We start from the raw sequence: 22,040 nt of genomic DNA on the forward strand, positions 1-22,040 counted from the left end.
TAGTGAGCCTACGTGGTGACGTGTAACACAGACGCGCTGCGCAAAAACACTTACGAGGCCCAGAGAAAAGGAAATGAATAGTGGAATAAAGTTGTTATTTTTGTTTGTTTTTGCGCACAAAAAGTATTCTCGTCGCTTGATATATTGAGCCACTGTAGTCACGTGGACTATATTAACGATCTCTTTAATAACTTTTCTGGGCCAGCAAGTTTGGGCCACCTAGCAGCCTACGGAGAAGTTATCAGCTCTCAGATTTCATCAAAAATATCTTAATTTGTGTTCCGAAGATGAACGAAGGTCTTACACGGTTGGAACAACATGAGGGTGAGTAATAACTAACAGAATTTTCATTTTAACCCTTTAAAGTCTCCGAGCACAAACTTCGGTGCATCAGGTGCCATGTTTTCTAGTTTAGCCATTGTGTCGTATATCCTATTTGCCGCGACCTTAGTATTAGCGCGGGGATGAATATATACCACAGTGACAAACACCTGACCAAATTCCCTAGGTAGATAGTAAGGTCTTACCGACAGCGACAATAGCTCAATATCCTCCGAGCAATGGGAGTCTCTTACTGTGTAGTTTTTACACCATCGCTCATTTATATAAACACACACCCCCCCTCCCATTCTTTTGCCGGTTACCTGTAAATCACGGTCCAGTCTAATCGGGTCGCTAAACCCTGTGATCCTGAGTGTTGAGTTATCAGTCGTGTCTTTAAGCCATGTTTCCGTGAAGCACAACAGACAACTTTCCCGATACTCTGAGAGGTTCCTCACAGCGTTCCGTAGCTCCGTAAGTTGCTTCACCAAGGAGCGGTTGTTAGCCAGGATGACCGTAGGTAGAGGTGGCTTGCTCCCCCGTGCGCGAACTCTACGCCGTACGCCTCCTCGCCGGCCTCTTTTCCTCGGTGATGTGGATGTCCGTGTACACTCATCTGGCAGATCGACTGGAAAGTTTCCGCTATGCAGATCCCTTAGTTGCCAGAGTTGATCCCGGGTATAATGTAAAATCCCATATGTTGTGGCGGCGGCCGATGCATAGCTTCCCCGACTCAGTGAAAGGACTGTTAACAGCAACAGGTGAATCGCCAGGACGATAGACAAAAACTGCGTCACAAAACGCATCTTGACTTTGTTGGCTCGCTTCTGACTTAACAACCAAACTTTCAAAGCGTGTAGTTCGAGGTTTATGTGATGAAAAACGCTTACATATAACCCATAAAACAAACAAACATTTCAGACGTGCTGTAGGCACTCGTCGCCACAGTGCAGCGCCGGAAGTGAAGTTGGCCCCGCCCCATCTAACCGTTCTAACCTGTGTAGTAGTAGTACTGATGAATAATTATTTACATAAATGTGATGCTTAAGTTATCCTAGTTTCTCTCTACAAAATAGTACATTTTACAACATTTTAAATCACATGATTTTAAACCTAAATTTGATGGATTAATAGCATGTGGTCACCGCAAGTATTATATATTTTTTTTATACGTGTATACAGAACATTTTAAAATTAAGCCATTTTATTTTATTCAGGTCATATTTGCTGTTGAGTGGAAGCAAAAATTAGTCAAGTAATTGTCTCTGTAATGTTAATCCTAAAGCTACAATAAAATATGGTCTGTAAACAACTTAACATACCAGTACACATTCAAGGGAAAATGCAAAAATAATAACAGCATCAAGAAAAGAAATCTTGTCAGATGTCCAAAAAAAAGAAAGAAAAAAAATGGTTTAAGATATTTTGTCTGGTAAGAGTTCCTTCGTTAATGGCAAATTTTTCCACAGTGATCTGTACATAAGGTTCCTCTTAATTTGCTGTTCAGTGTCTGCAGGACAAGCAAAAAAAAAAAAAAATCATCACTGATGAACTCTCTTCTAGTGCGCATGCATATATGACGTCACCAACACACACCACCGCGCATGCGCGTAACAGCGTCCAGTACGTGTTGGATCTGATCCAGCTACGTCATCGTGCTACAGGCTGCAGAGAGGACTTCTTGAGAGTAGTCGAGTGCAGGCGGGGAGGAGCTGCAAATGGACACGTGAAGTCGGACACTTTCTGGTTCCCGTAGTGACCGCTCACGTGGTGTTTGCATACTTTACCACAGCTGAAGTGAAATAAACTTTATACTTTATGTACTGCTTCATACAGCGTCTGTTTGAACAAGAATAAAGTTCAACATAAACTTCTATCAATGAAGTGGAGTCTACGTTTTTTAATCAGTTTTAATTTGATAAACATGACACAATATAACATCGCAACTACATGAAAAGAGTGTTTACTGTTATAAAAAACTGATTTGTGAGCTTTAGAGGAACTAAAGGTTTTCGAATAAACACGAAACACACGTGATCGTTGTCATGCGGTGAATCCGGCCAATCGTGGAACAGCTGTGTCGTTATCAGAGCTCGTGCAGCCGCTCTTGAGAAGCTGCGCTGGCTGAGTTCTCCGGCTACTCTCGAATCGCTCTCGCGGTACTTTGATGGCATACGTCACAGTCACATGGCGTCGGCACTTTATCAAGTCGGACAAAATTTCTAACCGGCATGCACTGCTTCAAGTCAGCCGCCGATCGGTCTGCGCAGACCTGCATGAAGTCGAACAAGCCTTGTGTGAAGTTGGCCCCGCCCCCTCCCCCCCTGTCAATCACTGCGTGAAGTTGGCCCCGCCCCCTCCCACCCTGTCAATCACTGTGTGAAGTTGGCCCCCCCGGTGACGTCATCATCTATAAGTCCTCCTGGGAAGTCGTGTTTACGACGGCAGTGCGTTCAAGTCACTTTCGTCAGAATAAGATGGCGGTGTACTTTCTCTTAATTAATTACATATAAATACAGCAAGATTCTTAAACTAGTTCTAGAAAATGAAGAACAAAGAAATGTGCATCCGGTGTACTTTGTTTTTTTATATTTTTCATTAATTTATGAAGCCACTGCAAACTTAAAATATGTTAAAATATGTATTCAATTTACATATTAAAACTAGTGTATGAAATGGCAAATGTAAATAATATAATTGAATTTTAATTTTAATTTTGCACCAAACGTTGCACAAATGTAATGGAAAACGTAAATTTAAATACAGAAATGCATTGCCATTTTACATATTACATTTCAAATTGAATATTGCTACCCATATGCTTCCATAGAACGCAAAACAATGATGATGATGCATAATAACGCCAGCGTTGTGGATACACTAACCCAAAACCCTCCATAACATTTCCATTCATTTCACATTTTATTTGTATAGCACTTTTCACAATACATATTGTTTCAAAGCAGTTTTACAGAAAATGCACATCTACATTACAATTTAGAGTGATCTGTTATCAGAGGTGACTGTGTGCAAGTTATGTATTTCAGAAATGTACATATACAAATCACACAGTTAACTAATAATGTATTAAATTTATTTACTTTATCACTGGCACTTATTTGGAAAAAAATTGTTGAATGGCAAATAAATAAATGACGGACTTTTATTATGTAAGCTTTATTTTACACCTCAACCGACAAGGGAATTTATAGTCATATTTATAGTGTTAATATTAATTTGCGAGTCCACAAACTCATTCTCTTAAATGGCTTGGGTCTGCAGAGCATTCACAGCGTACAGTATACGGACTGAATGCCCCTGACCTGAAGCTTTTATATCAAGACCATTTTCATGTTTATCATTTATTTCTATTATTTGCGTTGCCTTATAACTTCATGCTTACAGTTTAACACATATGTGTTTATTACCACAACAGTAAATAAGTGTCTTTAGAAATGTTATAATATATATTATAATGAAAAAGACTAATAAAATTGTCTCTTCATATTAAATGGATAACAATATATGTCTGGACACTTGAAAAATGTGTAATAATGGGGCCTATAAAACTTAAACATTTAATGATTTATAAGCATTTCACATATTTCTACACTAATTATACAAAACTATTCTGCCAGTGCACCATACTGTACAAATGAACTAGATCAATGTTCATTCTTGTCTGAAACTTTGGAGGAGACAAATATGAAACCACCAGTATGAAGGGCCGTATAGGAAACAATTATTGAAAAGCCTCAACACTAGTGAAACAAACATTGATCAACCTTGGTGAAATTCATTCATACGCATTACTGAAATAAGAAGAGATTTCGGTAGTTGATGATGGCTAATTTCCCTTGAAAAGGAAGTTGTGTGTCCGCACTTCTGTTTAATTTGGCGCGTCTCACAAACTCTTTTAAGCAATGTCTGTTAGTTGTAACGAGTTGTATGGGAAGCCAAACACACCAACAGTGGGACGAAACGGAGCGGTGTTACAGAGCTCGTGCCGTGCTGACATCATCGGTGCGGCTCAATGGACCGAGCTGTGTGACCGACTCGACATCGCAGGGAGGACGTGTTTGCTAGTGAAACCGAATGGAGCAAACTAATCTCACCAGCGCGGCGCTGACCATGTTACTTTATTCATTACTGCTCCGCAGAAGTTCAGGTGTTTTCCCTGCATATATGATAATGAAGATCAGCATGAAGTTATTACATTTCTTTTGCTTATTATCTTTCATATTAGTACATTAGTAGTGTTTGAAAAGCTACTTTGAATTTATTTATTTTTGTAGCCACGGAAAGAGCCGTTCAAAGCAGAAACTTCAACGATTAAGGACTGTGCAGTGCCGGGGGAACTATAGGATCAGATTATTGTTATTAAATTATTAAATAAATAAATTAAAATTATTGAACATAATGAATATAATGAAATACTCACTAAATTGAAAGGATATATTTTAAAAAGAATGTAAAAATGAACACTATACCAGATCATGAGATTAGACATTTGTGTACACCTGTGATTTCTGTGCTGAGATTTAGTGTTTACAGAACATTTTACAAGCTAATTTTAGTCCTAAAATTCTTACTGAGGACAAAGACATGTGTGACAATCAGAGAGACAATCTTACCTCAGTGTCTCCAGTTTACAGTGAGGATCCTCCAGTACAGCAGAGAGCAGATGAACTGAATCTCCTAGTTTATTCCCCCACAGATCCAGATCTCTCAGGTGTGAGGGGTTTGATCTCAGAGCTGAAGCCAGAGCAGAACAACCTTCATCTGTGACTCCACAATCCCTCAACCTGTAGAGAACAATGACACACTCTTCACTCTCTCAGTTCAGATCAACACGTACAAGCCACAATTCTACACAGACTATTAAATATGTCTAAATTTCAATTGGAGATTTATCAGTCATAAAAAAATAATAATAAAGAAATTCAAAAAGCTTTCAACACATGTTCTTCATAAATCCAACAGTTCTAAATGCGCTCAAACACAACTACACCTCTTCTCTGTGACAGACTCATCGTGAAGATGAAAGCACACAAGAGTATGGTAGGTTAACCCTCTGGGGACCAAGCTGTTTTTGAGGCCCTTGAGATGTTCTGACATGCTCTGACATTTGTGCTTTTTTCAGTTATTTATAAACATGTTAATGGCAAAGGTGTAAATTCACTCTATATAGCACAAACAGGCCTACCATAATATGCGAGCAACATGTATGTAGATGTTTGTATTTTTAAGAGAATAATGTTTATGCGTGGTTATTTAAAAAAATAAAAATGAAAGTTGCTGAAATAAGACCACAAAACTCATAAAAAATATGTGCCCACAAGACTTTTGACTAATGGATGTTGTCCCTTTCAGTTCTAGCTTCAAAATTATGTGAAAATAGTCTTGCTTTATCGTTCACAAAAAAAAATACATTGATTTAAATGGTGTAAAACAGGTTTTGCTTGGAAAGCCAATATGCGAGGGGGAGGAGTAGTTTACACCTTAGTCCCACCCACTCTGCATAATGACTCTGCATAATAAGCCATTCATTCAGGTGTGACACTGACTGAGCCACACTGCAAGGACAAAATAAATATTTTGAAGAAGACTTATATTGACCATTTAAGATTTTGCTTACATCTATCTTGTAAATATGTTTTGCTATTTTATTAAAAAGGTTACAATTACAACAATAATTACAATTTCAGCAATATTTCTGCAAAAAAGTACTCTTTCTTTGTAAAAAAAAAAAAAAAAAAAGATTATAGGCCTACATTTTATCATATGTATTCATTAGTTTGAATATAGCCAACATTGGAACATCTTAGTCTATGACTTTATTTTTGACAAAATAGTATTTTATATATATGAGCAGAAAAGCTTATTTGATGTGACAGTATATTCTACAGTAAAAACTGTACCCAAATCTAGTCAACAAAATGTTGTCTTTCATACTTCGCCTGACTGTAACACAGTAACTGTAACTGTAAAAGCAGTTTATTCTTTCACACACAGACGCGCGATTCATATTTAGGCTAAACACTCTTTACAAATATGTACCCTTCATTCATCTCACAGAAAACGCGATTCATATTATAGAAACGCGATTCATCTTTTTGTTTACATAAGCCTACAACGTTATTCCATAACGTTATTCCACATTAACACTTGAGAAAGGATAACTTAGCCTACCTCACTCCTCAGCGGGATCTGCTCCTCATATCAGCACGGAAAATTTTCTCCATAAGGTAGGCTATATTATGCCTCTTTGTTTACAGCTGATGTGGGGCCGTTTCACAGACTGAAATGGTTCTCAGAATTTGCGTTTGAATAGCACGCGCTCTCCGGGGAGTGGTCAAATTACTTTTGAATGGCTCGTAATGAGCTCGACTGGAGTCGCTCTCTTTTTATACAGATTACAGAAGCTGATAATATTTGTTTTTTATATAAATTACTTCATTTAAAAGCTGCGATCTCAAGCTTTATGCCCGTGGGTCTGTTTGCCTGTTTGACTGAATTTTCGCGGAGTTATAGATAATTTTCGAACGCGTTTCAAATGGGAGTTTACTGGCAGAGAGAAGGCAGAAATAGCATCATGTTAGTTTTTCTTTATTTGTCAAAAAGCAAAACACTTTATTTGTATTGTGAGTATACAGAAAAAAAATAGAAACTGAACAGGATCGATTGATGTATTACACGAAAATGAAAGATCAAAATTAACAGAGCATTTTGTGTTTATTTTTCATTGCTAAAAAAAAAAACGAGCAATAAGTAACTTTGTAACTACATGCCAACTTATTCTAACCCTAACCCTACTAGTCTACTAATAAATCTATTAACACTCCAATGGGAGTTAGTAGACATGTGCAACTGTACTGATAGTCAACAGAATGTGTTCAAGGGACCATTAAAATAAAGTGAAATCAATATGGTCAAACCTAAATTGAGAATTATGACAACACTGTTGCTGACAGTGAACATACCATGAGGTTTTACTGGATATGCAGTGATTGTTTCTGTCTTCCTAATGCTACCTTCTGCCTCTCTGTTTTGCTCTTGCACACAATCTACTTCATGCCTTCTGTCTTCTGATTGATAGTTTATACTTTTTTTTTATCAAATAAAGTATTTTTTGCTGAGAAATGATTTATTAATGATTCATGATTTTTATAAATTAATGTAAGAAACATTTACTGGACTGAAGAAACTGGGTTTATTGATTATTCACCATTTGTTAATGTTAAAAATTTAATTCTTTTGACATTTTTTCATGTTAATATAAATGTCAAATATGACACAACAGGCTTTTGGGGAACATTTTCCATCTCTTAATTATTATTGATTTGCATTGAATTGCATATATGTGTCAGGCAGTGTTGGGAAAGTTCACTTTCTACATGAACTACTTCAAAGTTCAGTTAACAATTTTTTAAATGAACTAGTTCAGTTCATAGTTCAAACTTCAAAATTTTGAACTAAAGTTCACAGTTCCAAAAAATGAACTAGTTCAGTTCTTTTTTTCCATATGTTGTGCGAGCTATTATTTTTCAAAATTATTGCCACAGCCCATATAAAACCACAGACAGCAATTATGTTATCAGTTTTAACACTGAAACTATGCGTCAGATTTCATCTTCATATCCAATTTTAAAATCCTTATCCAACCAGGTTTTACATAGCATTGAGGGTAGGGTTGCCAACTAAACAAATGCGGGACAATCGTGCATGGTTCTTTACAGGAAAATGAGGGACACTCAAAAATATTTGTAGGCTATAGGCTAGGCCAACATAACACAGTAGGCCTATATGTCATTTCAGGTTCGTATGCGTTTAAAAGGTTTTCAGACAACACATTTGTTTTGATTAAAGTCATATTACACACAAACCATAGTTCAAAATAATAGCATTTATCTAAAATAGAAAGCTTTTGTAATTATACACTACTTTTAAAGAAATTACTAGCCTACTTTTATTCAGCAAGTACATTAATAATGCTACGTTTTTTTATTTCGGATAAATTTACTTTGAACCTTTTATTTAATCAAAGAATCCTGATTTTTTTCTTTCTTTTTTTTTACAATAATAATAATTAATGTATAAATGTTTCTTGGTCAGCAAATCACATCAGTATATTATTCCCTCAGGATGATTTGATGCTTTCTTGCGTGGCTGGATGTATGTTGGACTCACAATAATCACGTTGTTTGAATTCGTTAAAACTGATTTGCCGAAATCAAAACCCAGTCGGACAGTGAAAGGGATTTGCCGTTAGCGCGAGTCCGGATCGAAGCGACCAGACAGCGGAGGATTCTGTGCGCAAATCAAACAATGATTTGTCCCAAAATAATAATTAATTCTCAATTTAGAGTTTGTTATTCGTATGGTCTGATCTCTGGGTCTGATGCGCGTGAGTGTGGACTGTGATTGGATGATGACCGGTGTCGTGATCAAGTGTTGCTGTTGTATCAGATTCAGTCATACATCAGTGGTTAGATCAGCGTCAATAAACGGGACAACGGAGGTTCCGAACGGGACAAATACATTTCTATAGAAATATTGCACCCTTTTGAACGAAGTTAAACTGAGAGAGCGTGCCGTTCACAGACACCAGAATGAACGAGTTCACAGTAACGTTCATCAGGCAGTAACAGAGTACGTTCAGTTCACGTTCGCCCAAAATATGAACGAGTTCATGAACTATCTATCGTTCAATGAACGCGTTCAGGCACAACACCGGTGTCAAGGTTTTAGACTTATGTTTGGCCACATAGATTATATATGTTCATTGTGTCTCTTGTTGGTTTTCAGTCTCTGTCATTATGTCTCCTGTGCCTTGTTCCCTGTTTGTGTATTTAAGTCACCCTTCTCCTGAGTACTTTGCTCAGTGTTTCCAGTGCTATGACCAAGTCTAGGTCATTCTCTTGCTATGCCTCTTTTGGAGTTATCTAAATCTAATTTGTGTACCTGGTATGGTTCCTTTGTTTTGTTTAATTGACTTTTGCTCTTTGAAATTTTGGAGTACTCACAGATCTTTTTGTGAACTTTTTTTCAAATTCCTTCTGGATTTACTTTGTGGACTTTTTGGATTTACTTTTTGGAACTGTTGTCAATCTATTTGTGGAAGTTTTTTGGAGTTTACTTTTTGGATTTATCCTAGGAAAGTTTGGACGTTCCTTTTCATCAAATACAAGATTTGAAGATATTTCCCAGAACTGTCATCTGGTTTTCTGCATTTGGGTTCACCTTTTGACTGTGTTCAAGTTTTCACACTAGTCCTAACCCTGTGTTTCTGACAGTATGAGCCATAAAAGCGATGTATAAATATGATACTCAACAAAAAAACACACATGCATGCATATACAAGTTAGCATCTGTTTTTTGTTGAGTATCACATTACACACATACACGGCTTTTATGGATCATATATGCAATTTTTAACATAAAAAAAATGGTTTATTAATAATCAATAAACCCCAGTTGCTTCAGTCTAATAAATGTTTCTTACATTTATAAAAATAAAAACTTTCTGAGCAAAAGGACTTTACTTGAATTTTGTTTTTGTTTTTTAAGTATAAACTATCAATCAGAGGACAGAAGGCATGAAGAAGACTGTGTACACGATGTTTTTCAGCAAAGTTTTGGTCATATTGATCATTCATAGGCCCTAGAAATTTGCATATTAAATATGATACAGTAGGCTAATATATTCATAAACAGGCATTGTTCGACCGAATTTTACAAAGAATGTTTAAAGTTATGAGAGAATACATGTTTTAAAATTGTTATTAAAATGTTGTAACACGCATTGCCAAACAAACATTCTTTTTTCCAATTAATTTATACTCCCAAAGGGGAAACGTATCCTGGGAGATACAAACATTTACAGGCAGATTATGTAAAATGTAAAAATTAAATCCATAAAATTTCAACATAAATATAATAAGCTAACACTTAACAACAACTATTTAACACATGTATCACTGAAGGCGGTTTAGTTTGAGATCTTTCACTTTTGAAAAAGTATTAAATCTCCTGATAAAAACACAGGCGAAGAAGAAGCAGAAACATGCAATATCATATGTGACCCGTGCTGGCAAAATGAGTCAGAATGCGTACAGGATAATTCTGAGCTACAGGCAAAATGGTCGAATTTGAGGTTTTCACAAAAATGAGTTCATTAAGCCCTCATCTAGTGATCCCAAGGGTCAAAATACCAATTAAACATTTTAAAAAGTATCTTTATTTGTATGTTTTCCTTTGTCCATGAAAAATTCAGTTTTCTCTGCTCGCTTCTGGACGACTGTGCTTTCCCTCAGCACAAGTTTGGTATTGTTTTAAAACGTAGCAATCCAACTTTGTGAATATTAATAGCGAATTCTCGATGGCATGAGTCTGAACCAATGAAATGTGATTTTCAAACTCATACTGATTTAAACAAAATGATTTTACTCACATTGACTGACACATCCGAAGCGTGCCTCAAAGACGCCTCAGACAGCGCGTGATCCCGATATACTCTTATACCTACACAGAATTACAGTGTTTCAAAATATCTGTCTTGGCGAGTATTCAAGCAAACATAATCTGCTATGTCTTAAAGGTATAGCGGAGGATGTTTTACTTCCTGGTGGGTAACCTATACTATTGGTCCTCCTAATTGTCAATCATTCTAGTGAATCAATCAAACTTTTCAAACAGTGGAGAGGGCGGGTCTTATCTAAAATTTGGAAAGATCCTCCGCTATACCTTTAAGTGAACATTTGGTTAACTGTTGGGGAAAAACAGCTGATGTGTAACATTATATTAGACCTGTGCAGTACAGTAGGTCTGAATATATAGGCTGTGTTTTTCATTAATTTTAATCAAACAATTGTGGTACCATGGGGGAAAAAAGTTGAATATATATTGTTCCTATAAATATTTGGTTTTGACTCGGTGGTGTGTGCCAAATGTGGTGTTATTTGGTGATTTTAAGGTATGGTTGGTAGATGATTTTGTTTTGGAACCTTCAGAAAACTTTAACCCGATTTTTCTCAAAATTGACTTTGACTATTAAAGTCAAACAGGTGTAGCTCAGTCATGAACAATTGCTCATTGCGACTCATTTTGCCAGAACGGGTCACGTATGTAAGCAGACGCAAATGTAAAATCAAAACTGCCTAATGTTACTTAATGAAATGTCGACGCAGGACGAGGTATAGGACTGTGAAGCTTTGGGGGTGTTGCTGGACTTTATCTACTCCATCTGTGTTTTGATCATCGTTCTGAATCCGATCCAGACGTAGTCTAAATATCTAATATCTAAAAATTCTTAAATCAAGATACATAAGCAATTTTTCAGTATACAAGACTTAACATTTTAAGTTATTTTGCTTCTCAAGTAAATTTATCTTCAATTAAGAATACAAAAAAGAAAAGAAAACAAAAATACTGAGAAAGAAATTTATTTTCTGCAGTGTAGCCCTAAAATTTACATCAGAGCATTTAGTCCAGGGTTCCTCAAATCCGGTTTTGAAGTGCCGCTGTCCTGCAGAGTTTATCTCCAACCCTAATTAAAGACGCCTGAACAAGCTAATCCATGTCTTCAGAGTTACAGGAAGGAGAGTTTTATCAGGGTTTGAGCTAAACTCAGTAAGGCAGCGGCCCTCCAGTGCTAGATTTGTGGAACCCTGATTTAGTCTTACAGAAGACAATAACATGTCTGACTATGATATACCGTAGATGATCTTACCAGAGTTTCTCCAGTTTACAGTCAGGATCCTCCAGTACAACAGAGAGAAGCTTCACACCCGGATTTCGCAGTTTTCTATTATTCAGATCCACTTCTCTCAGTTGTGAGGGGTTTGATATCAGAGCTGAAGTCAGAGCAGCACAATCTTTCTCTGTGACTCCACAATCACTCAAACTGTAGAGAGATGAAAATCATACTTGGTAAACACTATGAACTGAAAACAAAAAGCAATAGAAAATTGAGAAAAAGTAGACAATTTGTAGATGGAGTAAAGAAAACACTGCACTTGGTCACCAATGGATGGCATTGTCTCAAAATTACTCAGGAACCTTGAGGTAATGGTGTCACAGATTACAATTGGAGAGAGTTAAGTGTGAATAAAAGACAAATGGGACATGGACTCAGGATAACAAACTCTCAGTGTGCAAAAGAACAAGATTCTGAACAGACACGACATATACAACATAAAATTAAACCAACTAACCTTTGCTCTAAATGTAAGACCGCATTCTTGGGCTAGAATTCTTGGCCTCCCTTGCAGGTGAATAACCAATAAACATGCTATATGAATTTTAAATTTTTTGTCCGTTGTTGCCAGGAAAACTACTTTATAAATCATTTGTAACATTAAACTTGTTTGTTTTAAATGAATCCTCATGTTGAAGACATTGGGTGTCAGGTGCTTTAACACAAGTTTGAGTCAGCTTGTATTGTTTCCCAATCACATCTCCCCGTCATTATTCACATCAATAAAATAGATTTAAAAAAATCAGAAAAACAATAAAATCAAGTATGCTGCCATATTGCTCCTATTACTGATAAAATAAATGTTTGTATGTAGTGTTGTCACGGTACCAAAATTTCAGTATTCGGTACCGATACCAGTGAAAATCCACGGTTCTCGGTACCAATTTCGGTACCAAAGCTTAATTTAGATTAAATTTACATAATTATATTAAAGTGTATATCACAAAGATGGAAACTGTAGTATTAAAAACACTTTACAATAAGATTCCATTTGTTAGATAACATTAGATAAAATGACCTAACAAAAAAAACAATAGTTATATACTGTCGCAATTATTCTCCTTTAGGGGTTAATTTAAAAATACATTTTTAAAATCAAAAGTTAACATTATTTCTGTTAACATTATTTAATGCACAATGAATGAAGTGAACAAACATGACCAATCAAGTGTTTTGTATTAAATAACATTCACAAACATTAATTAATGTTGTAAAAATATATTGTTCACTCAATGTGTTATGTTAGATAACGCATTAAATGATGTTAATGAATGGTATCTTATTGTAGCATTACCAAACTATACAGGAGGTAAAATATGTTTTATTTGACTTGACTATACTTTTATTTAATCCAAAACTGTATTCATATTTAACTTTAAAAGGGCTTTTTAAACCTGCTAAGAGTTATCCAGCCAAGAATAAGACTAGAACTGCTTTTCTGACGGACTGATATTAATGACGGCTTTTTATTTCTCATCTCCATAAATATATCTAGTAGTAAAGCTAATGCAAGGGCTAGAAATCAATGAATAGGCCTATGTCACACTTCCTCGTCGTCATGGAGAGCGCAGTTCGCACAAGCGTTTGTACTCCCGTGGCGTCTGTCGTTGCTATACATCCATGAACGCACATGGAAAAGCGAGCGCGCCGCTTCTATTATCAGCGCGCTTGCCGCGCACCATTTGAAATAACGTATCTGCACGCGCAAAAACATCAGCACCACATCAGCAGCAGCACCGCCGATCGCCATCAGCGCTTTTATGAAGAGGACCAACTGCACGCGCTTCGGGCACGCACGCGCATCAAGTACCGGGTTTGAGAAAACCTGGTACCGTGACGTTTAAAAAAAAATTAGTACCGACTTGGTACCGAAGTACCGGGTCTTTTGACAACACTATTTGTATGTTTCTTAGATTTATGAGCTTTTTATTTTATTTTGTTTTAACAGTAAAGTGATAGTTTTCACTGATACTTACTGAACTTTAATCACGGGCAGCAGCTTCTGAAGAACCTTCAGTTTTTCAGCTTTATTGTTTTCTCCAACAAATGTATTAATATCAAACTTCTCCAGACTCTTCTCTGATGTCAACAACACAAAAACTACAGCTGACCACTGAGATGAAGAGAGTCTGGCTTCACTTATTGTTCCAGATTTCAGATACTGTTGTATTTCCTCCACTAGTGACTGGTCACCCAGTTCATTCAGACAGTGGAACAGATTGATGGATTTCTCTGGAGAGTCAATGGTCCTGATCTTCTCCTTGATGTACTCAACTGTTTTCTCATTGCTGTCAGACTTTATTCTTCTTCTCAGTGTCATTAGTCCCTGAAGGAGAATCTGATGAGACTCCACTGACAACCCCAGAAGGAAGCGCAGGAAAAGGTCCAGATGCCCATTTTTACTCTGTAGAGCCTCATTCACGGCTCTCTCATGGAGCTCAGAAAATGAAACATGTTTAAACTTAACTTGAAACCAGTCCTTTAATACAAACAACAAATCTGGTTCAGAGACTGGGTCAAATACATTCCTGTTGTTGTTTGTGAAGCAGAGATGCACATATAAAGCTGCTAGATGTTCCTGAACACTCAGATGAACAAAGCAGAAGACTTCGCCTGATACAGGCCTGACTCCTCTCTGAAGATCTGAGTGCACAATCCTGAGTACACTGATGCTTCTGTCACATCAATGTCACACTCTCTCAGGTCTTTCTCATAGAAGATCACATTGCCTTTCACAAGCTGCTGAAAAGCCACTTTTCCCAGTTTGAGGATCATGTCTTTATCTGTCAGGTTCTTCTCATAGTCTTTCTCCTGTTTGATGTTGGACTGAAGGATCAGGAAGTGTGTGTACATTTGAGTGAGAGTCTTGGGAATCTCTCCACTCTCTGCTTCACTCAACATCTTCTCTAGAACAGTGGCTGAGATCCAGCAGAACACTGGGATGTGGCACATGATGTAGAGGCTCCTTGATGACTTCAGGTGTGAGATGATTGTATTGGCCAGACTCTGATCACTGATTCTCTTCCTGAAGTATTCCTCCTTCTGTGGCTCATTGAAGCCTCGTACCTCTGTCACTCGATGGACACACTCAGAGGGGACGAGATCGGCTGCTGCTGGTCTAGAGGTGATCCAGATCAGAGCAGAGGGAAGCAGATTCCCCACAATGAGGTTCGTCAGCAGTACGTCCACTGAGGCTGATTCACTTACATCACAAAACCTCACATCACTCTGAAAATCCAGAGACAGACGACACTCATCCAGACCATCAAAGATGAACAACACTTTATATTTGTCACTGGATATTTCCATTTCTTTTGTTTCAGGGAAAAACACATGAAGAAGATCTGAAAGACTGAGGGCCCTATCTTGCACCCAGCGCAAGTGACTTTGTACACCGACGCATGTATCATTCCTATTTTGCACCCGCGCAAAGCGGACTTTTCCCTCCACAGAAGCACGTCGGTTAACTAAGAAATACACTTGCGCTCCCGGGGGCGGTTCAGCGCAAAGAGGCGGCGTGTTCCGGCGCAAACGTTCCTTCTTGCTATTTTGCAGGTTAAGAAAACAATTGCGCCACTAACCAGGAAAAAATTGTTTAAAGTCAGTGGCGCGTTGCGCATGTTATTCATATGCTATTTTAAGGGCGCATGCTTGGCCATAATCAATGTAGCGTGTGCACAACGCGCATACACTTTGATTCTCTCATCTACACAGAAGCAGCAGTTTTCATTTTTGCAAATCATACATTATTACGATAGATAGATAGATAGATAGATAGATAGATAAATAGACAATTTATTTTAAAAGCATACATCTAGCTTACACATTTACCCAAATTATCATACGCCTGTTTAACCGAAGCCCGAAACCCACCGAAACCCACCCTAATTTGGGTGGGTTTCTCCATTTCAATGTAACTTCTCTCTTTTACGGCCGTGACGAGAGCGTTGCTCTCCTTGGCTGTGAACCGCTCCTGGCGCGCGCCTGGCAAATCCGCCGTTACAATAGCAATCCGCTATGGAAAAAGCGCATCTGCTCTTAAAGGGAATGTGAGATGACGCTCTGATTGGTTTATTTCACGTTACGCCCAAACCACACCTATGAATAATGAAGCTACTTCAGACCAACCCATTTTAGATTTGCGCCTGGCGCAAGAGTCATTTATCCCGCCGGGAAAATAGCAACAGCGCCGAGACCCGCCCACAAAGTTACTTGCGCTTTGCGCTTGACACTTGCGTTTCAGATCGTTAAAATAGGGCCCTGAGTGTTTTGTCCTTCATCAAATTGATCTCTCTGAAAGGTAGTGGAAATATGAGCTGGATGTCCTGATTCACTTTGCCTTCAGCCCAGTCTAGGATGAACTTCTGCACAGAGACTGTTTTTCCAATGCCAGCGACTCCCTTTGTCAGCACAGTTGTGATGGGTTTGTTTTGTCCAGGTAAAGGTTTAAAGATGTCATTGCATTTGATGGGTTTGTCCTCTGTTGCTGCTCTCCTGGATTGTGTCTCAATCTGTCTCACCTCATGTTCATTACAGATCTCTCCACTGTCACCCTCTGTGATGTAGAGCTCTGTGTAGATCTCATTCAGGAGTGTTGGGTTTCCCTGCTTTGCTGTTCCCTCATTCAGACGCTTAAACTTCTCCATCAGTTTTGATCTAAATGTGTTCAGGACTTCATGGCTGTAAAATTAAAATAACATAGTATTACATAAGTTAAATATATAGAGTAAAATGTTGTATTTGTTTACCTGTTTGTTTACTTTACCTGACACTAGCATCCCTGCTTTCATTAAAGTCCTGTAGTTGATTCATAGGCTGGTCATTCTTCTTACAGGCGGGTTTTGTTACTGTTGATCTTTGTGGTGGGATTGACCTTAAACATCATGAAGAGAATCAAGAATCAGACATATTGGTGGATTTGTTTTATATTACCTTAAAGGGACACTTCACCCATTTGCATTAAGCTTTGTATTGTTAGAAACCCAGTCATATATTATAATAAACGTGGATTTTTCATTAATTTTTCCCTGAGATGGGAGAAATAAGGATTTAAGTGTTTTACTTCCTGCTTATTATGACGTAAAAATCATCATTTTGCGTCATAATAAGCAGGAAGTCACATTTCATTGAAAAGTGTAGAGACTACAAACAAGCTCCTCATTATTCCAGGGGGCGGGACCCGCTCACGCTACAGGCCTATTACAGATCAGTGGGTGGGACTTCACTTTCTGAAACTAAAAGCAATATCCTCCATCTTGTTTGGAAGCTAAGCTAACAGGCACTGTGGAGCAAGCTGTGAAGATATGACAATAGCGGAGGGTAACGTTACTCAATATGATGTAGAAGAAGAGGATTTCGGAAGTCTGATGCTCGAATCAGGTGTTTGTGGCTACCTTTACAAGCCGCATAGCGAAGAGCAGCCGAGGCAGAAGACCTGCCTGTCGCGGACGAGAAGCCCAGACTGGCTCGAGCTGGGGGCGGACTGGTGGCGCCGGTGATCTCACTATGCAACTACGAACCGCTACGAACACAGAGATAGAGTCCGTCTGCTGCAAAGCATTTAAACGATGCCAATTTCTCCTGGACGAAATCTCTGAATCAGACGAGGACACGGACGTTTGTGTTGTGAACCATCCTAGTTTCGCACCGCATCTGACTGAACATCCCGGTAACGTAACCATGCAATAATTCACCACTTCGAAAGAAATACAAATGAGGAATACATGAACGCTAAACAAGTGCTCGGTTGATGTGCGTTTTAACATTGCTAAGAAAATTCCCGCTCCTCGGAGACCGATGCGTCTCAGTAATGACGCCACCGGCCTCGCGTCGTTCTCCCGTGCCCCTCAGCCTCGTCCTGCTCGCCACAGTAAACATGATGAATGGCGACTGTAGAACGCAAAAGCTGAAACGCGGACATTTTGAGCGATCTCGAAATCCCTGGCAAACTCGTCACGGAGACTCACTAGTAGCTAATCCTTGTTGTTTTCAACTGCGCTCTGTAACCGGTAGGCGTGGCTTGGGAGTGGCCTCCTAGGGCAGCGAAGCAAGTGCATTCTGGGAGTTGTTGTCTTTCATCCACATAAGCCAAAAATACATTTTCTGGCTTTTCTCAGTCTAGAAAGCTCCAAATTCAAAAATGTCTTCACATTTCTTCTACATAAATGACCTATTTTAAATACACATTCATCTTTCCAGAGGTGAAGTATCCCTTTAATAATTCACTGTCAACCTCCTAAAACAGATAATAAGTAAATGCACTTATTAATAAATCAACTGCTCAAGGCCACAACTGTAATAATACTAAAAACAAAAACTATAAAAAAAAAACGATTGTCAAGACAAACTTTGTGTTAGCTTGAGAAAGCTTTTTATATATTGTAAATATTATATTAAAATAATATATTATTGATTGATTGCTTATAATTTAACATCATGTCAGTTGTCAGAGCTATTTTAATGGTGAGAATAAAAGTAGCAAAATATAAAAAGAGAAATAAACTAAAAAATAAATTTACAAATGTTTTTAAACTAATTCAGCCTCACTTAATAAAAAAAAAATCTATTAATACGAATCAACAGAATAAAAACAGAGTCCTAGAAGAGTTAAAACCATCGCATTCCTTTAAAATCTGCTTTAAAGATAGTGGACTCTGTCATAAGAGGCATAAAGGAGGATCTTCAACTGATAACAAAACCTTGTGCCTATTTGGCAATATGTGCAGATGATTTGGTCCCAGTGATTATCAGAGTAGAAACAATGTTTTCTATCAACAACAGGATTAATTTCATAAAGTTTAAAGGTCATATGATGCGATTTCTTGTTTTCCTTTTTCTTTAGTGTGTTATGTAGCTGTTAGTGCAAGTATAAGATCTGCAGAGTTACAAAGCTCAAAGTGTAAAACCTTAAGAGATATTCTTTATAAAAGTTATAAAGGCTCAGCCACGCCTTCCTAAAACTCTTCTTTCAAACTCGCCCCAACAAATCTAGGTCAGTGTGTGGGGACAGAGTTTCATAAATAAATGTATACGCAAAGAAAGAAGGCGTAACTTTTGTTCTCGCTGTATTATTGTTGCCGCCAGCGCCGCCATGTCGTGGAGACACTGTGTTTTTCGCTGCGAAAGCCAAACTAAATGAGTTTGGCCTTCCAAAAGAGGACACAATTAGAAAACAATGCTTAAACTTTATTTACAACTGTTCCAGAACAGTACAACTAAAATATTCGACTGTGTGATGCGCAATTTTACAGAGGACTGTTTCCAGACCCTGCGAGAGTACAAGGCAGGCCGTGCACAAAGCTGATTCTAAAAAGTGGGGCAATTCCATATTTGCTTGTACATTCTGGCGCTTCTGACTCACACACAGCCTGTAAGTATGTTTTTTTTATATTTTAAGAATTTGCTACTGACTATTCAAAAATCTCTTTCATTCAAATATTTAAATGTCTTTAAGAAATGTTATAGCCTACCTGAGATCAGTCTGTGTATCGTCATTCTTAAAATCTATTGGATGACCCATAGACCCGTCACTCCTCAAAGACACACAGCTGGGTGCTGGTTCTGATCTCTCCTGCTGAAATGAACTATAACAGAACAGATTTAATTCGTTTTTGATGATAATCATCATATGCAAGATCTTCATACTGTTTGGATGAAAAGCACTTGAGGAGGGTTTAGACATTGTTTTCAAGAAATTCATTTAAAACAGACATCTCTTTTATTATGGGCCTATAAAAGGTTATTTCATTTGGAAATATGTTCAGATGATATGGTCCCATGAATTGTCTGAGTAGAAACAATGTTGTAACTTTTGTTCTCGCTGTATTATTGTTGCCGCCAGCGCCGCCATGCAAAGATGATCGCTCATCTTGGACATCTGCATTTTCCGGATCAGAATCGATCTCGAATTGATAAGGTAGTTCTGACATGATCACCTGCCATTATTGCTTCTGGAGCTGATGTTCCAAATATGGTAAGGGGCGAGACATTTCCGTCACACGCTTGAAGGGGTGGTTGATTATGATTTCACTTTTTTAACTTTAGTTAGTGTGTAATGTTGAAGACGAAGTCCTTAAAAAATGCTAATCAATGAATAGAAGATAACACATAAGCTACCTAAATTCATCAACTAACCATTCAGAAATGTACTGTTGCATTCTACATGTTGTCACTTCTTGAGTCTCTCCATTATTGTCTGACTCTGGTTTGAACATAAATATTGACATTTTCAGTGCATGTCTGTGTGAGGTAAAAGGATATAAAATATCTGTGGGGTATTTTGAGCTAAAACTTCACATACACACACTGGGGACATCAAAGACTTATTTTACATCTTGTGAAAAGAGCATTATACCACCCCTTTAAGGTTATCGGGCCAATCACAATGTACTGGCTAGCTGGCCAATCAGAGCACGCCACGCTTTTCAGAACGATGAGCTTTGTAAAAATCAACGCATTTCAGAAAGGCGGGGCATAGAGAAGCAACAATAATGTACAGTATGTGTAGAATAATGAGTATGTTTGTTTTTTAACCTAAAACCGCATAAACACATTGCATTACACCAAATAATGTTATTTTTAGAACCGTCATATGACCCCTTTAATTGTATTACATTGATACCATCTGTTGGTCATTTTTGGAGGAGTCATTTTGGAGGAGGTTATAATGGGTTTGAGGTCAGAATATAGAATAGGGTATTTTTTTGAGCTCTGAATATACATGTAAGGCCACAGCAGCACTGCTGCACATTACCTGCAATTCCACAACGCCCAGGTACCAACAAAAAGGACTACAGTCCATTTAAAATGACCACAAAAGCTGGGTGTTTAAAATAATATAAGCATCTCTTTCAATAAAATGCTATTTATCTGATTCCAAGCCATGAAATTGGAACACTCATAGATATGTCTCTCTTGCATCAGGTGAAGACAATGTCTATTATGAATATCATAAATACAAAATACAAAACACCATAATATTAAAATGTTAATCATGTCTTTAAGAAATGTTGTAGCCTACCTGAGATCAGTCTGTGTATTGTCATTCTTAAAATGTATTGGATAATCCATAGACCCGTCACTCCTCAAAGACACACAGCAGGGCGCTGGTTCTGATCTCTCCTGCTGAACTGAACTATAACAGAACAGATTTAATTAGTTTTTGATGATAATCATCATATGCAAGATCTTCATACTGTTTGGATGAAAAGCACTTGAGGAGGGTTTAGACATTGTTCGCAAGAAATTCATTTAAAACAGACATCTCTTTTATTATGGGTCTATAAAGGGTTATTTAATGTATTAATTTAAAGTACCTGCAAACTGGAGAAAAATCTTCAACTCTGGATGTTTGTGTGTCATCCATGATAAAGCTGAACAGTTGAAACAGTCTGATCTCCACTGACACTGGATGTAAATGACGAACAAACACAAAACTAAAGTAATTAAACTTAATTAAACATCTTTATCAATGATCTGATCATGAGAGTTGGAGGTAAATAGATAATGACATCGATGCGTTCACTCAAAAAAGTAATTTGAAAAATCATCACATAGCCTAACTTACAGCACGATACACAAAAGAAACCCCGTTCCTTTACTACAGGATGAACAATGTCAAACACGTCCTTTCAGAAAAAAAGTATTAATGTGGACGTCACCTGTAAAGGGCCTCAAGACATAAAAAGTCCCCTTGATCCATATTTAGTCTAGATATCCAACCGATTCACAAACTCCTCCATCTTTTCCATCAAGTAGCTAGTACACACATTCCTGTCTACGGTTTTATAAAAGTTTCTGTGAAATACTTACTACTATTTTGTATCGGAACTTAGGAATCGACTGTCTGATTACATGGCGAAACATCAGCTTCTCTTTCAAGGGAACTCGAGCTGCGTCGAGACGCGGTGGGAACGCCCTGCGTGATTGCGTCGTGAAGCACGTGTATAACCAGTCCAATGGA

The 22,040-nt window shown here is 37.8% G+C and overlaps 1 long non-coding RNA gene and 1 pseudogene across 2 annotated transcripts; both read right to left on the minus strand.

Annotated features, from left to right (window-relative positions):
* Positions 1–4,955: 4,955 nt before the first annotated feature.
* LOC309510011 (NLR family CARD domain-containing protein 3-like) lies at positions 4,956–16,994 on the minus strand (annotated as a pseudogene). The gene is made up of 5 exons (XR_014211623.1): positions 16,845–16,994; positions 16,349–16,759; positions 14,056–15,440; positions 12,053–12,226; positions 4,956–5,126 (listed from the first exon to the last, which is right to left on the minus strand). The product of XR_014211623.1 is annotated as an NLR family CARD domain-containing protein 3-like (transcript).
* Positions 16,995–20,945: 3,951 nt separating this feature from the next.
* LOC309510072 lies at positions 20,946–21,972 on the minus strand. The gene is made up of 3 exons (XR_014210191.1): positions 21,890–21,972; positions 21,394–21,484; positions 20,946–21,212 (listed from the first exon to the last, which is right to left on the minus strand). It is a non-coding gene; the product is annotated as an uncharacterized lncRNA (long non-coding RNA).
* Between the last annotated feature and the right edge of the window lie 68 nt (positions 21,973–22,040).

This window comes from Leuciscus leuciscus (genome assembly GCF_965113295.1).
Source record: "Leuciscus leuciscus genome assembly, contig: SUPER_11_unloc_1, whole genome shotgun sequence".
In the NCBI taxonomy this organism is placed as follows: domain Eukaryota; kingdom Metazoa; phylum Chordata; class Actinopteri; order Cypriniformes; family Leuciscidae; genus Leuciscus; species Leuciscus leuciscus.